General features: G+C 35.1%; 1 protein-coding gene and 1 long non-coding RNA gene across 6 annotated transcripts in view; one reads left to right on the top strand and one right to left on the bottom strand.

The window, feature by feature from the left end:
* The window catches only part of LOC141547829 (uncharacterized), a 31,514-nt gene extending 27,498 nt beyond the window's left edge, over positions 1–4,016 (bottom strand). The window contains exon 1 of the long non-coding RNA XR_012483640.1: positions 3,930–4,016. This is a non-coding gene — a long non-coding RNA (uncharacterized LOC141547829). The remainder of the gene's footprint in view (positions 1–3,929) is intronic.
* The window catches only part of IQCM (IQ motif containing M), a 491,365-nt gene continuing 473,657 nt past the window's right edge, over positions 2,233–19,940 (top strand). For 3 of the 5 annotated variants that reach the window (XM_074276433.1, XM_074276430.1, XM_074276434.1), the window contains exon 1: positions 2,233–2,296. The gene's annotated coding sequence lies outside the window, so the exon portion shown is untranslated. Of the gene's footprint in view, positions 2,297–3,350; positions 3,403–4,217; positions 4,427–7,190; positions 7,237–19,940 lie in introns of those variants that run through there. The other 2 variants (XM_074276432.1, XM_074276431.1) reach the window with 2 other exon arrangements.

Here is a 19,940-nt window from a genome sequence, read left to right as displayed (position 1 = left end):
GACTCCCAATTCCAATTAATTAATATTTGAGTTTCCACAATAATGAAAATAATAAATCTTTTGACCTATTGAAGAAGAAGCTCAAGAAGTTGTGAGCACGACTTTTCTTAGTTATCCCACCCTACTCAACTTCCTCCTTCACATATTAAAAGACAGGAGCCCCGACACCATCTCAAGGTGAATACAGAAGTCAGATACGGGGGATAACATTCTTTGAGTCAGGAAGGCCAGGATTTGAGTCCTGCCTCCAACATTACGTAGTTTTGATCCTAGGCAAACTATTAAACTTCTATCTACTACAGTTTTCCCCAACTGTAAAAATGGGAATAATAATAATAATAATAATAATAATAATAATAATAATAAACAATACCTTCAAAGGCTCAAATAAGAATATTTATAAAACACTTAGCATAATTCTGGAATATGGCAGGCACTTAATAGATGCTTTTTTCCCTCCTCTAGCTGGGAAGTATCCAAAGAGAGATTAGAACTCAGATTTTCTTGATTTGGGGCAATGGAAAAAACACTGGGTCTGGAATCAGGGAGAATCATTTTTCTTCTTCTTTTTCTTCTTTTTTTTTTTTTTTTAGGGAGAATCATTTTTGTGAATTCTACTCTGGCCTCACACACAGCCTTTAGCTACATGATGCTATTTGCCTCAGTTTCCTTATCTATAAAATGAGCTGGAGAAGAGAATGGATAAACTTCAGTATCTTTGTCAAGAAAACCCCCAAATGGGGTCTTGCAGAGTCGACATAACCGAAAACAATTGAGTACCCACTTCACAGGGTTGTTCTGAGGCTCAAATTTGAAAATGGTGGCGAGGCAGCTCTTTACATCCTTCCCATCTCTGTATAAATGACAGTTTTTATTATAACTAATGCATATATTTATTTAGACTTTCAATCCTCTCCAGTCTTTTGAGGGCGGTCCACATGGAGCAATGGAATAGGGAAGACCTATGAGCCAGGACTGTTGGTGAGTTCCAGACAAGGTCATAGAAACCACGTTTCTTTTTTTTTCTCTAGTAGTTGTATCATTATCAAGTCTTCTATGATAGATCTCTGTGTACTGGAAATGCAGCTAACTTACCTTGGTGAGTCTGATTTATTAGCATTGCAGCTGACAAGGTTGCCCATTTGTTAGCGCTGATTTTATATTTGAATAGCTTGGTGCATATAAATTTGAAGTATTGCTCAAAGTTAGTTCAGCTGTTTCATATTTCACAGAGAAGTCTGCCCAGAGGAACTTCTGCTTTTGATATTTCTATTGTGATAACTGTCCACTTTTTAATACAGATGTGCAGGGCTATTATGAGGATGCTCTGATTTGTACTTTAGAGCCTTTCCATTTGTGATTAGAATTGGACTTACTTGAGGTTGCAAAAGATTCCCCATGTTCTCTCAATTCTAGATTGAATCAGGAAGTGATCTGTGGAATTCAATCTGAGATGTTCTAAAGTTGGAGGAGGGGGGATTAAGGGGAGAATCATCATTCTAGAGGTAGAAGAACATCCAGAGCCATCTAAATTATTATGAAAGTCTAAAGTATTATGAAACTAAGGCCCATGGTGGAAAAATGGCTTGTTCAAAGCCACTAGCAGTTGTCCAGAATGAGATTTAAACACTTAAAGGTTCTCTGATTACAAGGCCGGAGATCTTTCTACCAAGAATATGGAGAACCATGAATTTAGATGTGGAAGAGATCTTAATCCTACCCTCCACCCATTTTACAGATGAAGGAACTGAGGCCCAGAGAAGGAGAAGGGACTTCATGGCTATTTGGGAAATAGAGATAACAAATGGCCCCCTGAAACTGGTTGATGGTTAATCAAATGTCCCTTCATTTATTTTGTCTGCAAACCAATTTATAAAACAGACGCAAACATTCTTTGGGACTTAGATTATTATAATTAACAATCTTATATTCACTTGTGAGGTGATGGAAAAGATGACTAAATGAGCTAAGGAGACCAGAAGAGAGGTTTAATTAATGAAATCAGGTTTCAAAGAAGCAGAAGAGACAATCAATTCTAAAAGTATAAGCCAGAATCCCTTGCCTGTTCACAGTTCCACAATTCTTTCTTGATATTCAAATGAAGATGCTTTATATTAGCAGGAAGCTTTCAGGTTAATATTCCTTGTCTTGATGATGCAGGCCCAGAGGGAGAGGCTGGAGCAGCACAAGACCTGCATCATAAAGAGGTCACAATCTCTGCATTATATAATTAGCAGCAAGGCCTGAGTCTCTTAGTCATCCAGAAGCTGACCTCATTCAGCTTGACCTAAGGCTTGTAAGTCTCATTCAGTTTCTGCTCACTGCATTTAGTTTTATATTTTCCAACAAGTATGAATTTGTACCTCCATTAGGACCTTAATCTCTTGTCACCTCATTGTGTAATGATGGCCCTGGGTTCTTAAAAACTGTGCCCGGGGAGCACAAACTTTGGAAGGGCCTGTGAACTTGTGAATAGACTCTGTTTCTGGGGTTTGGGGACCCATTCATTAGCAGGGTGGTCCACGACATGTTTTTGGCTATAGAAACTCATTAGGATGGCTCTCCTGTGTGGAGAAGGTGAGGGGGAAAGAGAGAAGAAGAGGTGAAGAGAGGTTGTGACCATGTTCAACGTGGGGAAAATCCACATTAAGGAACTCTGAGAGTTTTGAATTGACAGAGCCAATATTAGGTTGGAACTGATAGGGCTAGAACTGATATGGTCAATCTTTGATAAAGTTTTTCTTTTTTATTTATTTGGCAGTGATTTCATAATTTAATGTGATTTATCATTTTCTGTTGTTAGAGAAGTTTGTTTCATCCAAAAATACTATGATTTTAACCTTCGTGTTATCTGGAAAACTATACTTTGGTATTGACTTCTCTTTACAATCTTGCCAGACCAGGAGCAGAGTCTTTAATTCTGTTTTTTTCTTCAATAGGATGCTCCAGTCTTCATACGGAAATAACTATTAGTAAAGTTTTTATACATTTGAATAAAAGTGCTCCTCTTTCTTCATTGGGATTATGTGACAATGGCCTTGAGCTGTAGCTGACAAGTCAGTGCCCATTGACACTCTTAAGATTCTCATTCTAGAGTGATTCATGCTATCTTTGGTAGACTGTAACCATGGAGATGACTACAACAAGAAGACCATTTAAATTCATTATTTCTTTGTTAATTTGTTTAAAGTTTACATTCTATTAAAATTAAAGTTAAGGTAAAATAGGATAGTTGAGAATTAAAATGGAACAGTGGTCATCTAAAAGGAATAGTGAAACAAAATCGGATCATTGATTTAGAGCTGGAAGAAATCTCACAGGCCGTATAATCCAATCTCTTCATTTTACAGAGAAGGATACTGAAGTCTGGAGAAATTTCATGACTGAGCTAAGATCATACAGGTAGTAAGAATCAGAATTATGGTTTAAATCAAATCCACTGGTTCCAAATTCACTCAGCTAACAAGCATTTTAAAAGAACTTAAGTGCCAGACACAGTGCTAAGCACTGAGGATGAAAAGTAACTTCTCTCCCCAAAACTTCCCCAAACCCTTAAAACCCCCAAATCTAACAACAAGAAAAAACAACTTCTGCCTTCAAGAAGCTTATCAAATCCAGGTTGTTTTCTCCTCAACTCCTCTGTCTTATATGTTATCAAAATAGTAATTTTAAGTGAAATGTTTTTAGGTGGGAGAGTAGTGGTTCTAGATGTGAAAAACTCATGAGATATTTATTATGTGAAAAGACTTTGGGCTCTACCAAAAGGAACTAAGGAAAGTTGAATCCATTAAGCAACATGTTTCACAGTGTGAGAACTTTTGAAGTTGAAGAAGAGAAGGGGGAGGGAAATAGCAGAATCTAGGAAGTAAGATAGGAGATAGGAGGGAGTTAGTGAAGGGACCACTGGGGTCTAATTAAGAAAAACTCACCTGGCAATCTATAAGATCTGAAGAAGTAGAGTATTCTTTAGATATGCAAACAAGATAGTCAGTGGGAACAGAATGGGTGGATTGAAAATTCTGACAATGGGGAGAGAATGAGAGGATTGAAAGTTCTGACATGGATTGATTAAGATTCTTATTCCACATCTTTATCAGATGACTAATAGGCTAATTACTATTCCTGGGCACTTTGATTCCAAAATTTCCTGGTAATTCAGGAAAGGAAAAAAGAAAAAATTGGATTACATAGATTTCATGATTTGACAAAGGGAAAAACAAATCAATTTAGCTGTAGAGAAAAATGTTTTCCTTGGCCTTGTGCCAGATTTAGTCTTTTTAAAGGTCTTTGTGTCTTAAGAAATTTTAGGTAACTTAAAGGAAAATGAGTGACTCAATTGTAGTCTCACCAAAGACCCAAACAACTCTACCTTGCAAGTATGGTCTTGATTCTCCATGAAGGTCTAAGAAAACAATGATAAAGTTCTGTGGGTAATTTTTGTAGCAATCTGAGATATCATAGTCTAAGCTGTTGTTTTAGGAATTACAGCTTTTTAGAGATAGAGAACTAGAGAATCTACAAGATTATAGTTATTTAGATTGAAACTCTCAAATATTAGCACTCTCAAGTGGCAGGAATCTTGATCAGGGACCTGAGAAGTTAATCTTCTCATGTTAACTTATATCAGAGTAGCTAGCCCACCCTTTTCTCTAACCCTTATCTCAATTATTTTGATTTGTGTTTGGATGAAAAAATAACTTGATATATATTTTGGACAACCTGGTTCCAACCTAGCTTCCTGATCCTATTACATTCTTGTTCTTTCCCCTACCTCCAATTCTTATACATACTTTGGCCCGCTGTGGCTTAGTCAAATGAGCCTTTTTGCTATTCCTCATAATTTCATATGCTTTTGTTACAGGCCCTCCCCAGGCCTATTTTCGCTATCATACCTCTACCTTTTAGAATTTCTAATTTTTTTTAAAGTTCAGATACTATTCCTAAAAAATACTTTTTTTCTGATTTTACCAAAACCTCTTCCCCAAGGTTAATTGCCTTCCTTTTCTCTAAATCACTTTCTAATCATCTTATATATGTTTAAAAGTATGCTATTTCCCCTGGAGAAGAGTTGACTTATTTTTCAGTTTGTCTTCATGGTTTAAGAGGAAGTTTGTGTAGTGGATAATGAACTGACCCGGTTGTTAGAAAGGGTTATGGTTCAAGTCCTGTTCTTGATTTATACTGACTGCGTCACTCTAGGCACTTGATATTTCTGTCCCAGTCAACAAAGACTGAAAGTTGCCGAGCAGATATTATTCTGCATTGGTAGAGGGAGTTTTTTCATTTCCTATGCTAGTGAAATCTCAGGTCCTGTCTCATCCCACCTGCCTTTATCATCAAGCACAGTGCCTAGCCCATAAAAAAATGCTTGTTGAATGATGAGATAATTAATTTTTTAACAGTAAGCCTCTTATTAAAGATTATATTAAAGCTAGAAGGGAAAATTGAAAGATAACAATAATAAAAGATTAGCTTATTTGCATGTTTTCCTTGTCATGCCATTTTCCAAGGATAATATATTTAAGTCATTATATATAAGTTTGAACAAGAATACCTTTAGAATCCAGAAAGTATACATTTATTTATTTGCTTTTTAGGTCTTACATGATTTAACAATGACTATATTACTAAAAGTGCTGGAATTGTTGGCCTAGTTCATCAGGGCTACTAGGGAATATAGGAGTCCAGTTTTCCATTGTTGAGGGATTAATGATTCTAGTCTCTTTCATCTGAGGGAAAGAGTTCAAAAAGGAACTAGTTAGAAGCTTTGATTGATTATATAGTAAATGGCTTAGAAAATAAGAAAAGGTGGTATATTTGGGGATCAATCTAAGAAGGGTGCTCTGCTGGGAAGTCTAGTGTGGGACATTTTAGACAATAAAGACTTAGATATCAGGTAATGGAATCAGGTAATTGAATGAGTATGACAGTTTGGCCATTTTAAATTTTGAGAATATCATTAAGCAAGAACAGGTTGCTTATTAAGGTTTTGAGCTCTGTACTTCTGATCAGTTTGTTCTGAAATTTCTTAAGTGAGCACAACAGTCTCTGATTAATTCTCAGAAAGATAAAGGATATATGACTCTTTGAGAAATAGAAAATCCCTTAACTAGAGGGACACCTAGCACTTTCAAGTTGTACTGTATGTTTCCTACTCTTGTGGGATCCATGAAAAGAAATCTGAGATTTTAAATGGGTCATGGTTCATTTACTCATGCATTCAATATGTATTTATTAAATGACTGCTGTGATCCAGGCTTTTATGAGGCTTGATTATTAGTTTATTCCTCATTCTGGTGTGGAAGTGGCCACAGGTTCCTGAAAGCTTTGCCAGCAAAGTACACGCTGACACAAGTTCTGTAGTGCTGGGATGGAAAGGTTTTGAGAATTCCTCTGGCAACAGAAAGTATCTGTTATTGGAGGACCAGTTTAGCCAAGTATGAAGAAGGGGCTTAGCACTATAAGGTTGGCTACTTGGTGATGACATCTAGAAGGAGGAGAGGAAGAAAGGAAAAGGCATCATCTAGCCTTCTTTATTTGGTGTTTAAGCTATCCCCAGACTCCTCCCTACCTTGAACTTCCCAAATGCAAATTCATCATCTTTAGATATGTCAGAATCATAATTCATCAGCAAGATCTGATATATCAATAGATCTCTCTGTATAGATCTATAAATAGATACAGATAGATGATATAAATGCATACATGTGTTTATATATATGTATGTGTCTGCACATATATGTATGTATGCATTGTGTAAACATGCACACATGTATCTTCATGTACATATACACAAGTTTATATACATACACATACACATATACATACATGCACTAACTGATGGATTAACTCAGTGGACTATCTACCAAACTCCTCATATCATAGTTTTGTTAGAAGACTTGCTTTATCCATTTGTTTTTCTTGAACCTATCTGTAAAATATGGAGATGAAAATATTTGAAATATCTACTTCATGGGATTGTTATGTAGAAAATACTACACAAATATTAAAAATGTTGGAAATATGAACTATTTTGGGGGAAGTTAGTGGTCCAGATCTGAGATTTCACCAGCATAGAGAACTATTGGTTTGGAAATTTCCATCTACCAATGAGACTCATTAGGTCTTCTGTAATACAGAATTTATCTCATTTCACTGAGAGATTAAGCAATTTGCTAATGGTCACACAGGACGTTCCAGAGGCAAGACTTGAACACAGATTGCTTGAACCTTCAGGTAAGTCTTCCATCCACTACATCATGTTGTCTCTATTGTAGGAACTACTATTGAAATAAATTATTAGTTAAAATCTAATACTAATGACTAGATGAAAATTCTTGAGGATAGTGAAGATATATGATGCTATGAGAAAAACTTGGCAAATTGATTTTGAATTTCTTGGAGAATGGTATGCTAGAATTCTTCAGAAAGTAAAACTTTATTTCAGACTGAATTAAAGGATGAGTTTTCCAAGTGACTAGCCCTTCATGGAAGAGATTCTTTAATTGGTCATTGTCTTTTATACCTTCACAAATTTTGAAGCAAGCAATTTAGAAGCAAGCAATCCACAAAACATTAAGCATTTGTTCAAGATCATATAGGATCCTGGCAGTCAGGATCTAAATTCTGTCTCCAATTCCACCATGAATTTCATTGCATCAACACTAAAAGTCCAAATCATCCAGAGCTGATGTTCAGCACCTGCTTACTTTAAAAAACAAACAAACAAACAAACAAACAAAAACTTTCCACCAAATTATTGTTAAAACTACAATAGTAACAAAATCTTCTAAGTTTCTAAGGTTATCTAAGGTTACACAGAGAGGTATAAGGCCATCCTGTAAAGTAATATTTCCCTTAGGATGTCCTCTATTCTTTACTTTCAGGTTTGCTTGAAATGTTACCAATTATATATTCATTTGAGTCAATTAGTATTTCCTTTTAAAATGAAAATACCCCCAAAGCTAAGGGATATTTAAAGGAGTCTGTCATTTATACCTTAATGTTTAGTTTAATAATAATGCTTTTTCTTCAGACCTGTCTATGAGACCTGAGCTAGAGATATTGGGATTTTCTTGGGAGTCAGAAAGGAAGAGGTAATTTTATAAAAATGATTAATTTAGTAGAGGATATTATTTTTTCTCAGTAAAATAATTTTTGGTAATATAATTAGCATGGGGTTGAATATAATGGCTATTTCTAGATTAATGTGTGTTGGATTATTAGAGAAAATATGGCTCAAATTCTGCCTTTGATACTTGGAAACCTACTTGCAAGCATTGTAATACTGTTAGAATTTGAAGTAAGTCATGTTTGCTAAATAGCATCTAGCACTATTGAGTCTTAGGAAGAAAATACTTAACAAAAGTCTTTGAAATCTCTTTGCTTAAGAGGGAAGAGTATAGATATAAAGGAGTTTGAGTTTCTTTGTGTTAAGTCTACTGGAGTGTACCAATATTCCCAAAATGATTATTGGATACTAAGACTGTTCTGATGCGTCTATATATGGATGGCATTGTGCTGACCATCCCCACTCCTAAAATATTCACTCCTCACTAGGTTGGCTTTAGGAGATGAGTTTTTAGTGATAGCTACTGTGAAAGACTAAGTTGTAGAGTAGTTGAGATAGATCTTGGCCAGTGAAAATAATGTCCTTCAATGCAATTGAAGCATTGCAATATTCATAGTGGAGAAACAAAACAAAACTTCACATATCTGTTGGAGAACTGTGCCAAACTCTGTGTAGGTTTTTTTTTTTAACATTCTGGGAAAAAAGATCTGCTTTTTAATGTAACAGGTTGTTGACACAAGAATCTAGGTTGTAATTTGTCTAGCATTCTGCTAATGAGAAGTGTTATTTATCTTTAACCAATTATCAGAAAGGAAGAAAGAAGCTTGAAATAAGTTAAGAGAGTCCTATGAGACTTTTAATAGGAGAGAAAAGATCAAAAAGCTGGATTTAAGTCTAACCACTTTTACTTATTGGCTGTGCAACCCTGGACAAATCAAATTACTGAACACGGCATTTGAAGTAAAATTTTAAGGCTATAAGTCACAATACTAGTAGTAGATCAACCTAAGTAGGGGAGCTTTCTTATTCCTTTTCTCTTTTTGGAATTTAAGAAAATTTTACTTTAAAAAAAATAATCCTATCAGTAAAGAATAATACCAATGGGTGACAGTCAAAGAATTTTATTGCTGGTAGGGACATGAGACATCTTTTTGTCAAATTCTTCCTTCCTTCCTTCCTTCCTTCCTTCCTTCCTTCCTTCCTTCCTTCCTTCCTTCCTTCCTTCCTTCCTTCCTTCCTTCCTTCCTTCCTTCCTTCCTTCCTTCCTTCCTTCCTTCCTTCCTTCCTTCCTTCCTTCCTTCCTTCCTTCCTTCCTTTATAACTCTATCACTAAATAGTAATCCATACCCTACATCAAACAAGCCTTCTCTTCTAACAAATAAATGTGGTCAAGCAAAACAAATAACAATGACTACATCTGAAAATGTGTTTCATTCTGTCTCTAAATAGGAAGTCAATGCTTCACTAACAGCTTTCCAAGGACATAATTGGTCACTGTGCTCAATCAGAATTCTGAAATCTTTCAAAATTACTTTCCCTTCCATTGTTATGATCATCATGTAAATTATTCCCCATGTCCCACTTTTTTTGTCTGTATTAATTCATAAAATTCTTCCCAAGTTTCTTTAATAACTGTATTAGTAATTTCTTATAGCAAAATAATATTCCAGCAATATACCACAATTTGTCCAGCCATTCTATAACTCATGGTTACCTAGTTACTTTATGTTTTTTTTTTTTTTTTGCTTTGATAAAATGTTTGGTTAAAAATAGGTTTGTACACATAGATCCTTTTCCTGTCTCTGACCTCTTTGGATTAAATGTCTATTAGTGAAATCACTAGGTTAAAGGGGGATGCACAATTTCATCACTTTTTGAGTAAAGCTCCAATGTATTTTTTAAAACTGTTGGATCAGTTTATATATCTATGAAGAGGGCATCAATATCTCTGTCCTCCCAAATCCTTCCCAATGATTTCCATTTTCATCTCTTTCCCAATGATTAGGAATTATAATCTTTCCCAATCTGATGGCATTTATTACTGATTTAGAGCATACTTTCACATTTTTGTCTATAATTTGTACTTTTTAAATTTGAAAATTGCCTTTTCATATTTTATGATCACTTTTCTATTGGAGAATAGCCTTTTCATTTTTCTAGAGGAAGAAATTGAGATATAAGGAAGGGAACTTACTTTTGGATTGACAGATATCCAGGTCTTTTGCTTCCAGTTCAGTGCTTTATTCAGTTTTCCTCATTGGATAATGGTATTTATACTTCATTTTCAAAGCAGACTACTGACATCTTGAAATATTATCTTGACTTTTGAGTGAATTGGATTTAAGTGAGGCAGAATTGCACAAAGTTGTCAGCCTTACTCTTCCTCTTCCAGAGTCATCCAAGACAAAGACTAAACAATGACAAGACAAAAGTAAGAATAACTGGGGATAACCAAGTTGCCAGCTTTGATGCTTGACCAAACTCTTAAGTGTTCCACATCACCTGCTTTAACCACTTTCATGGTTCTTAGTCACCCATTCTGTCATCCTCCTAGTCCATCCACATGTGTGAGGCTTGGTGGTTACCCTCATCCTTGTTTAGCCTGTCTACTGAGGTGTGCATGCTTTTGGAGTTGCAGGTAAGAGTTGGATCCAAAGGAGGACACAAAGATGATGAGCAGCCCTGAAAGGGGCTTGGCAAGCTCTCATACCAGAGGTACTAGCCCAGATATGGTTAAAGGAGAGGCCCTACAAAGGAAGCTTTAGGAAGAATAAAGTGGGGAAAAGGAGGGTTACCTCTGAGAGCATTCCCAAGAGATGAGGGACAACTAGTGCTATGTGACCCCAGATGCCATCTGCCCAACCCACTCATTTCACAGTTGAGGAAATAGAAATAATTTCTTTCTTCCTTCCATTCTGGGAAGGATAGCATTACGGGTAACCATGACCAGAAAGATTTAGGATTCTATCTGAAACCAAACATGTTTGTGTCAGAAACTCTTAATCAGTCGACAAGCATTTATTAAATACTACGTACCAGAGATTGTTAACTTCTAGGAATACAAATAAATAAAAAAAACCCACAGGGTTCATTTTGACAAGCCAACTGATGATACAGGCACATGACAACTCAAATCTTCATATTAATTTACAACAAAAAGTAAGTTATTTTTCTTTTAATGTCAGCTGTACAAGCTAGTAAGTAGATGCAACACTCTCTTAATTAGGCTGTAATTCCAACAAGAGATTGTTGCTGACTTCATAAACAATAAATGTGATGCTTAAGTTAAATGTCCAATGTCCCTGGTGTCCAGCCCAGGAAATAAGCACCTGGATAACATCATGGGGAAAAATAGTGCTGGAAACCCCTTAACACCTTCCTTAATATTTATTTGTGAGAAATACAGGGAAAGGAACAGGGAAAGGGCTCTGGAGAAATTCTGAAATTTATTTGTGTGACATTGGGTTTCTCTTAAGATGAGAATATTGAACTAGATGGCCTCTAAGGTCCCTCCTACATATATCTGTCATTTTATGAATTTGGGTGATTTGCTTCTAAAATTTGTTTTCACTGGTGTTTGTTTCATGCTACATGAACTCCTAACTTTTTATATAGACTGTTTACCTTTTTAATCTTTTGGAATAGAAGGACATAATTAGTCAATAAATATTATTTAAGGATCTATTTATATGCCAGGAGCTGTTGATTGTTGGAGATACTAAAAATAGGTAAAAAATTGTTCCTGCCCTCATGGAGTTTATAATGTAATAGAGGAGACAACATACAAATTAAATATATACCAAGTAAGCTATATATATATATATATGATTTCCTATGTAAATAGGGAATAATTAATGAGGAGGGTACTGGGATTAAGAGGGCTTTAGAAAGACTTTCTGTAGAAGGTAGAATTCTAGTTGCAATTTAAAGGAAATTTAAAGGAATTTAAAGGAAGCCAAGGAGCCAGTAGTCAGAGTGAAGGAGAGCCAGACAGAATGATTAGAGTTACTGATAAATAGAATATCTTTGTGAGTGAAACAATCAGGAGGCCACTGGATTGAAAAATACATATTGGGGTATAAGATGTGAGAAAACCAAAAAGGTAGGAGGGGAGCTAGGATATGAAGGACTTTGAATGCTAAGCAGAATTTTCATGGCTAATAATAGCAGGCTACAACTTTACTGCAGAAAAATTTGGAATTCAAGGAGAAGGCAAGTCAAAGGTAAAGAAAGGATGAGACATTTAAAGAAACACTTGATAACTGTCTGCCTTGGAACTCCCCTTCCCCCAAGATGCTTCTTGGCAAAAGTAATGGCAGACTCCATTCTTCAGTGCGCTTCCTACCCATGGCTAGCAAAGCTCTGGTTTGGCTCAAGTGTGTAACTTCAGAAAAATTACAGTGTGGCTCTTTTAATTATAAGACTATGCAATTATCAGCAGGGTGCCTGGGAAATTTAGTATTTAATTGAAAACTACAGAATTACAGTGTAATTTTATCAACAGTCTTGCTGGATCAGAAGTCAGTTAAAACAACTGGGTTGTTTTAAGCAACTTTCATGTTTTCATGGAGAAAAGTATTCTCCTGAGAACTAAAATATTGTATTTTAGACTGTGTTAATCTTTTCACTGAATAAGCATGAGCTCCCCTCTCATATAATGAATGTAACCCCTACTATTCAGTAGAGAGCTGAAGTGTTGAATCATACATAAGAAAGTGGCTAAGAGTATTTCATTACCCAACTAATTCTGTAATTTCCATAGACTTATGGAAAATGTTATTCACCTCTTGGGGAAAGCCTTTGGCAGTAAAACTACATTTTGCTTGGCATTCCATTTGCATCAGCTTTGCCTCTGGTTAGGCTGTTCCTAATGTAAATAGTATACACACGATTTTCATGTAGTGGAAGAAAAAAAGAGCCCAACTATCTCTGAGTTTGACCTGTATTTATTTTTCTACTGGTATTTAAACTCAGTGCTGAGTTGAAGATTTAGTAGTCCTGACTGACTGTTTAAAATGTGGACAGGATGCAAAAATGACTGTTTTTAAAGAACCCTGTGGGAATCAGGAATTTTTATTTCTTAATGCCTTTGTAGGTTCTTTGTTTCACTGTTCCTTTGGTGTGAAATAAAGCAGCTAAAATAGGATTGTGCTTCTCATGTGCAAGAGAGGCTTTTAGACTTCTATTTGTCATCCAAGAGCATGACTTTAGCTACAAAACACTTCAAAATATTTCCTGTGCAAAAAACCCAGACATTAGAATCAATGAAAGTCAGATAGAGAAAGGCAATAATATTCACCACTAACATTTAGCATTGTAGAGGTAATGGGGAGAGGACCAGCCTTGAAATCAGAAATTAACCCATTAATCATTAATTTAAAAGCATTTTAAGTGCTAACCATGTTCTGGGATGGTGATAAAAAGAAAAAAACAAAAACCAAAAAAAACTATTAAAGGATCCTGCCCTCAAGGACTTTTAGCTTTTTTTGGAGGGGCCAATATGTTCAGATAAAATATATGAAGAAGTAAATGGCTTTTTTTTTTTTAAACAAATTTTGAAGGAAAGTGCTAGCTAGAGACTATTCCCAGTCCTTCTTAATTTTAGTGCCTTTTCTCTAAGACTATCTATAGATCTTTCGGGAGGGCAGGCTAGTTAGGCTTTTCTCATGATGGATCATCCATCTTTGGTGTCTATCTGCCACTCAACTCTCACTCGAAGCTCCCAGAAACCTGAGCATGTGTGGCAGCCTCATCCTACTAAACTAACTCGGCATATGGGCTAAACCAGGTTAAGAGTAACTGATGTTCTACAAACCCATGGGTATGTAAGGGGGTGTCCACCCAAGCATGCTGAAGATTTCTCCTGGTGAAATGGGCGGGCACAATTTGTTCCAATGGCTAAAGCAGGAGCTGTAAAATTCGGTCGGTCTTTGATGTCTGACCAAGGTCATCTGCTGCATTCCAGTCCCAACTTTTAGCTTGCCTCTGAAAGAGAGATTGAAGCTGATAACTGTAACTCTGCCTTCCTTAAATCCAATTGATGTATAAATCATCACTCCATGATGTCATTGGACCTATTTGAAAACAAAGAAGAATAATCCATTAAACATACATAAGAATAAATTATTTATCCATAAACACATGTGAAATTTGTACATTTTAAAAATATGTGGCATACTTTATCAGACTGTGAACTCCTTGAAAACAAGGACTTATTTTTTTCTTTTCTTTGTAGTCCCAGCACTTAGCATAATCTAGCGTGCAGTAGGCACTTAAATAAATACTAATTGATTGACTGGAATCCTCTTTAACAAGGCATGTCATGTTGCATTCAATTAATTTTAATCTTTTGTTTGATGATTACAAGTGTTAAAAATTTTGATTCTCTGTGACAGATTATTGCAGATGGAACTAAAACTTCCACAGGTCACTTCATAAGGTGAATATAATCTTCTCTTAAAGAACACCAGAATTCTTCAAGATTTTTTGAGTATTGAAATCCAACTGTAATGTTTCTCTCCCTAAAAATCAATGAATTCATCTTTGGCTAGATCTTTGATACAGATTTTGTCAGAAAAAATGATTATGGTTAATATCATTACACTAGAAATAAAAGTTTGAAAGAGTTCTGGAGTATTTCCAGGTGTTGGTAAAGTTCTCCTTTCAGAGAAATTGACCAAGAATTTTATATCTTTACTTCATCTTGGTAAGTAATTGTTCCAGCATTTGAAAAGTTTTCAAGCATGTCAGTCTTTATTTCTTCCAAACTGGCAGTTTTACCAAAATATATTTGATTTTTAAATAGAATCGATGAAGAATATTTTTTTTTGATTTTTAGATTTGAATTTTAAGTAGAAATCATGCTGATAATTTTAAGATTCTTTAATGTAAACATAGATATGTATATTCTCTCTCTCGTATATTCTCTCTCTCTTGTTAAAAATATCTGCCAGATAAGCTAACCACCATATTAAATACTTTCCTTTGAAATGATTCAAGAGCTTTCTTTCATTCTTTTTTTCCTCCCTTCTTCCCTCCCTTCCTTCTACTCTCCCTACTTTCCTTCTTCCCTCCCTCCCTCTTTCCTTCTTTTCTCCCTTCCTTCCTCCCTCCCTCCCTCCTTTCTTTTCTCTCTCCCTTCCTCCCTCCCTCTCTCCTGTCTTCCTTCCTTCCCTTTCCTTTCTTTTCTTCCTTCCTCGCTCTCTTCTTTTGTCTTTAGTTTGAACAAAGCTAATAGATATTCCTTCTCTCTTTTCTTTCTCTCTTCCTTTTTCTTCTTTCTTTCTTCAGAAAAAAGTGAAGCTTTTGTCTTTAGTTTGTACAAAGCTGGAATATATTTTTAAATTATCAATCTAACTTTTTAAAATTAGTTGTGTAGGGGAAGAATAATTTCTTAAAGAGCTGGAGGCAGTATTTTGTACTTGTGTTTTTGCTAATTAACAGAAATGAATGGATGAAGTATTGGTTAGTCTTCCTCATCAGAGGAAATTGCCCTTTTACAAACTAGTGAACTTCTTTGTGGTAGAGTGTATTTCCATGTTTTGCTCAAATTGATTTCTTGTCAAAATCTTTTAAAAATGCATTGATTTTGAGTCTTGCTTCTGATAAAGTTGATTACTTTTATAGCTGTTGACAAAACTTCTTTCTGAGTTGTTGGAAGTCTTTATTGCCAAAGCAGCACGTCTGTGTAAAAAGCAATGAAAGACAATGATGTGAGAAGCTTCCTTTGTCATGAAGGTAGCAAAATCAGATGTATTACCAAGCATTACATGAGCTCCATCTGTGCAGAGTGTGAAGCTTTTCTTTCTAGTCAAAATTTTGTTTGGCAAAACAGAGCAAAATAAAAATCCAACAGTAAAAGTTGTCCCCCCCCCCTTTTTTTTTTTTAACATTTCTAAAATGTCAATGGGCTTTGTAGTTTTCAGTAGAGACTTATAAAACAACAGGTTCTCATTGATGACACTACAATTCATACAGTAAATAAAACCAAAGAGCTGGCTATAGTTCTGTCTAGTTATGATCTAATAATGGGTAAAATTAGAGTGATTCTGGAGTAATTATGAACATGTGACATTTTGATATATTTGCAATAATTGTAATGTGATTATAACAATATCTGTGACTTTGTTGGTGACAACAAAGTATTCTTCTTTCATATAGAAGCGTGGGCTGAATTTTGAAGGAAACAAAGTTATTCTAAAAAGTGGACATGAGGTACGAGTATTTTCTAAGAAAGGAGTAGGAAGATGAGAAGTGGAGTGTCATATAGGAAAAGAGAGAAGAGATGAACTTGGCATCTGAACCCTACCTTGGACACATCCTAATTGGATGAGCCTGAGCAAATCATTTAACTACTTGTTGCCTCAGGCACCTTTGTCAGACTATAAGGTATAGATTTGGATTGGAAGGATATCAAGGATATCACAGTTCTGTAAGAAAAAAGAAAATCCTAGAAACACTAAGCCAAGTTTTCCTGAAGTAGCTATGCCAAATGAATCATATCATAAATACTTATCATTCAAAGTTTCAAATATTGGAACATTAGTGCATATTCTGAAATTATTTTTTGCTTTTCTTAATTGATAAAAAATTCATGGTGTCAAAAATAATCATTGCCTTTTTTCAATGAAGTCACCAATATCATATTTAATAGTAGAATAAGAAACATGTTCTTTATATATATATTGCTTTATGCTAATATTGATGCAATACATTTAAAAGGCTTGGACTTTTAAAATTTGGTTGACTGATTTACTAAGCTTAATTAAATTGCTAAACATTATTTCTAGCAGATTTATACATCTAAAAAGGAGGTTCTGTGTCTATTAAATTAATGCTGCATGAAAAAAAGCATATATATTTTATAATTTTGTCATATGTAGAATTCTGGATTGCAAGGTTAGCTTGGGTGGTTATTGAATATTGCTAATGAGGCTGTGACATATTGCTGTCATTTTCAATGTTTGGCTTTCAACCCCTGTTCTTGCATCCCTAAGACTTTTGCTTAAAAAATTTCATCTAACTTGTCTTTAATTAGTAGGGCTCATCCTTATAGCCTTTAGCTTATTATGGGTAGGCTTAATAATGCCATTATTTTAGTTACTAACTTTTAAAATCTAGATTTCTTGTTGAAATTGTGAAAACTAGCACATGAATTTTTTTTCATTTGAAAATTAAACTTATTTCCCCAAGATTCCTTAAGTTGGATATCCATCTTCTAAAGTGTGAATGGTAAAACTACACTGGATTCTTGTGGAAACTTTGTACAAAGAAAGAAAAAAGATAATTGATTATTCCAATCAGTGAAATTGCTGTGGAGGCTTCTTCAAGCAAAGACTGGGTAGCAGAGTTGAGAGAGGTCCTGCCTTAGAGTAAGGAGGATCTGGGTTCAAATCTCACCTCAGATACTTACCAACTGTGTGGCCTTGGGCAGGTCACTTAACTGTTTTGCCTCAGTTTCCTCATCTGTAAAATGAACTGGAGAAAGAAATGGCAAACCAAACCACTTCAGTATCTTTGCCAAGAAAACACCAAATGAGGTCATGGAGAGCCTAATATGACACAACAATAAACCTGGAAAAGTTCTGCTTTCCTATTTTTTCCTGTTCTTCTAGGTTCATGATCAGTAGCTTTCTTTTGTGTTGTGATAGGCTCAAAGGGCTAGAAACAGAGAATTTTTATGAGTCAACATATAGTGCTACTTAAAAAACTAATACATGCACACTGGCAGACTATTGACATTTACTGGCAACCTTATCAAAAATCCTATATCTGCCAGTGCATTCTGTGTTTGGCCTTGAGGCTAAAGCTGAAAATGAAACGGGGAGGAACTAGTTCATAAGCACAGTGTCCTTCCCAAATCATTGTTATTGAAGAAAAATATGTATACACACACATCTATCTATTTCTATACAAATATATACACACACCCAGCATTCTAGGCACTTTTAATGAACAAACCATAAATTAGTAGTTATTTAGGTCCAGATATAATAATACATTGTTCATGGGATGTTAGTAGTTTAATTTGGGTTCAGTCTTCACTGTATTTTATGTATTTCACCATCACGAATATAAAAATCATATATCTGAGTCTGTATACAATATATTGGCCCAGATGACCAAAGATCTGCTTTCACCAGTTTCACCAGTGATTGACCTGCTCTCTCTTATGGAGGTTAATTTTATCAATCACTGCTCAAAGTAGCTCTCCAAAAAAAAAAAAAAAAAAAAAAAAAAAACACTTTAGCACAGAATTTTCTACTTGACTTTCAACATGGCAGTCTCTAAAAATCTAATTTTTTAGCAGTGGAATATAAGAAGAATTTCCCAATGAATTAGAAACAGAATTTTGTATTTGTGTTTCTGGCAGTGCTAAGTAACAGCTATAGCTAGGTGAAGCATTGGTTGGTTTTCCTCCTATGGGAGATGATAAAAAATCTAGAGGGATGCTTTTGTAACTCTTCAGGTTCTCAGGTAGTGTGAATTATTCCTTAAAAGAGTGTATGAAGTACTTCAAAGGAAAAAAATAACAAAATGAGTCTGAAGAGATAGAGTGGAACTTGGATCTGTTTCAGAAAGTTGGAGGGTGAATGAACGTTCCACGGAAAAGGAAAAGGAAATTTTTCCTATAGAAAGGAAGAGCTAGACCCTGTATGTGGAAAATGGCTTCTTGTAACGTATAGGAAGAAGATGTGGGATTAGAGATATGGCCAGGAGAGTGATTGGTCAGATTATAGTGATGACTGAAGATTCACACAAGGGGGTTCTAAAGGAACCATTTGTTGACCTGATAAAAACAATCAAATTTTCATAAATAAAAAATCTGGAGCATGATGAACTTTCTGAGTTTTTTTCAAACTCAAAGATTCCTGTTTATTCATTGTTATTCAGTCATTTATTTCAGTAGTGTCCAATTCTTCAAGACTTCTTTTGGGGTTCTCTTAGCAAAGAGTGGTTTGCCCATTGGAATGGTTTGCCATTTCTTTCTGCAACTCGATATAAAGATGAGGAGAATGGGGTTATGTGTCCAGGGTCACAAAACTAGAAAGTGTTTGAGGCAGAATTTGGACTCTGGAAGATGAGTTTTTCTGATTCCAGGCCCAGTACTCCACTTACTGTGCCACTGGTCTCTCCTATTTATTCCTATGCAAACAAATTACCTTGCTAGAAAGAACTGAGAATGAAGCACAAGGGCACTGAGATGGAATGAATGTTAAATTCAGGGAAAGGAAATAGATCATTATTGGAATGTAGAATGTACAGAATAATCTGACGTGATGCTGAAAGTGTGTGCTAGTTCCATATTGGAAAAGGTTTAAAACACCAACCTGAAGATTTTGTATTTTTTTCCCAGAGGCAACAAAGAGCCAGTAAAAATTCAGGAGTAGACGGTCAGACTTCTGCTTTAAAAAGTACTTTTTCTAAGTTTGGTCTTCACTGTATTTTGTGTAGAAGACAAAAAAGGTGAAATCCTAGAGGTAGGGAAATCTGTTTGAAGGCAGTTTAATGTAAGTCATGGATGCTTATAACTTGTCTATTATAGCATTGATTTATGGTGGATGTTTTACTCTTATAGAATGTATCAGTTCTTTATAGATTTTGTACATCAAATATTTGGTGAATTTACCAGATATTTTCTTTCAATCTGTTTTTTTTTTAAATTTTTAAAAAATATTTGGTTTTGTTATATAAAATTCTTTTTCTTCATATTATTTAACTTGCTGATTTTTGTCTCCAAAAATCACTTTCATTTGATAAAATATACATCACCTTCATAGGTGAGACAGCATGCTATTTTGATTTATCCACTTTTTCATGATTTAAAATATTTGCCACTAATCCTGTTAGGGTAGTGTATGGAAGTATG

This window comes from Sminthopsis crassicaudata, chromosome 6 (genome assembly GCF_048593235.1).
Source record: "Sminthopsis crassicaudata isolate SCR6 chromosome 6, ASM4859323v1, whole genome shotgun sequence".
NCBI classification, from domain to species: domain Eukaryota; kingdom Metazoa; phylum Chordata; class Mammalia; order Dasyuromorphia; family Dasyuridae; genus Sminthopsis; species Sminthopsis crassicaudata.
This window is presented reverse-complemented; position numbering and strand designations above follow the sequence as displayed.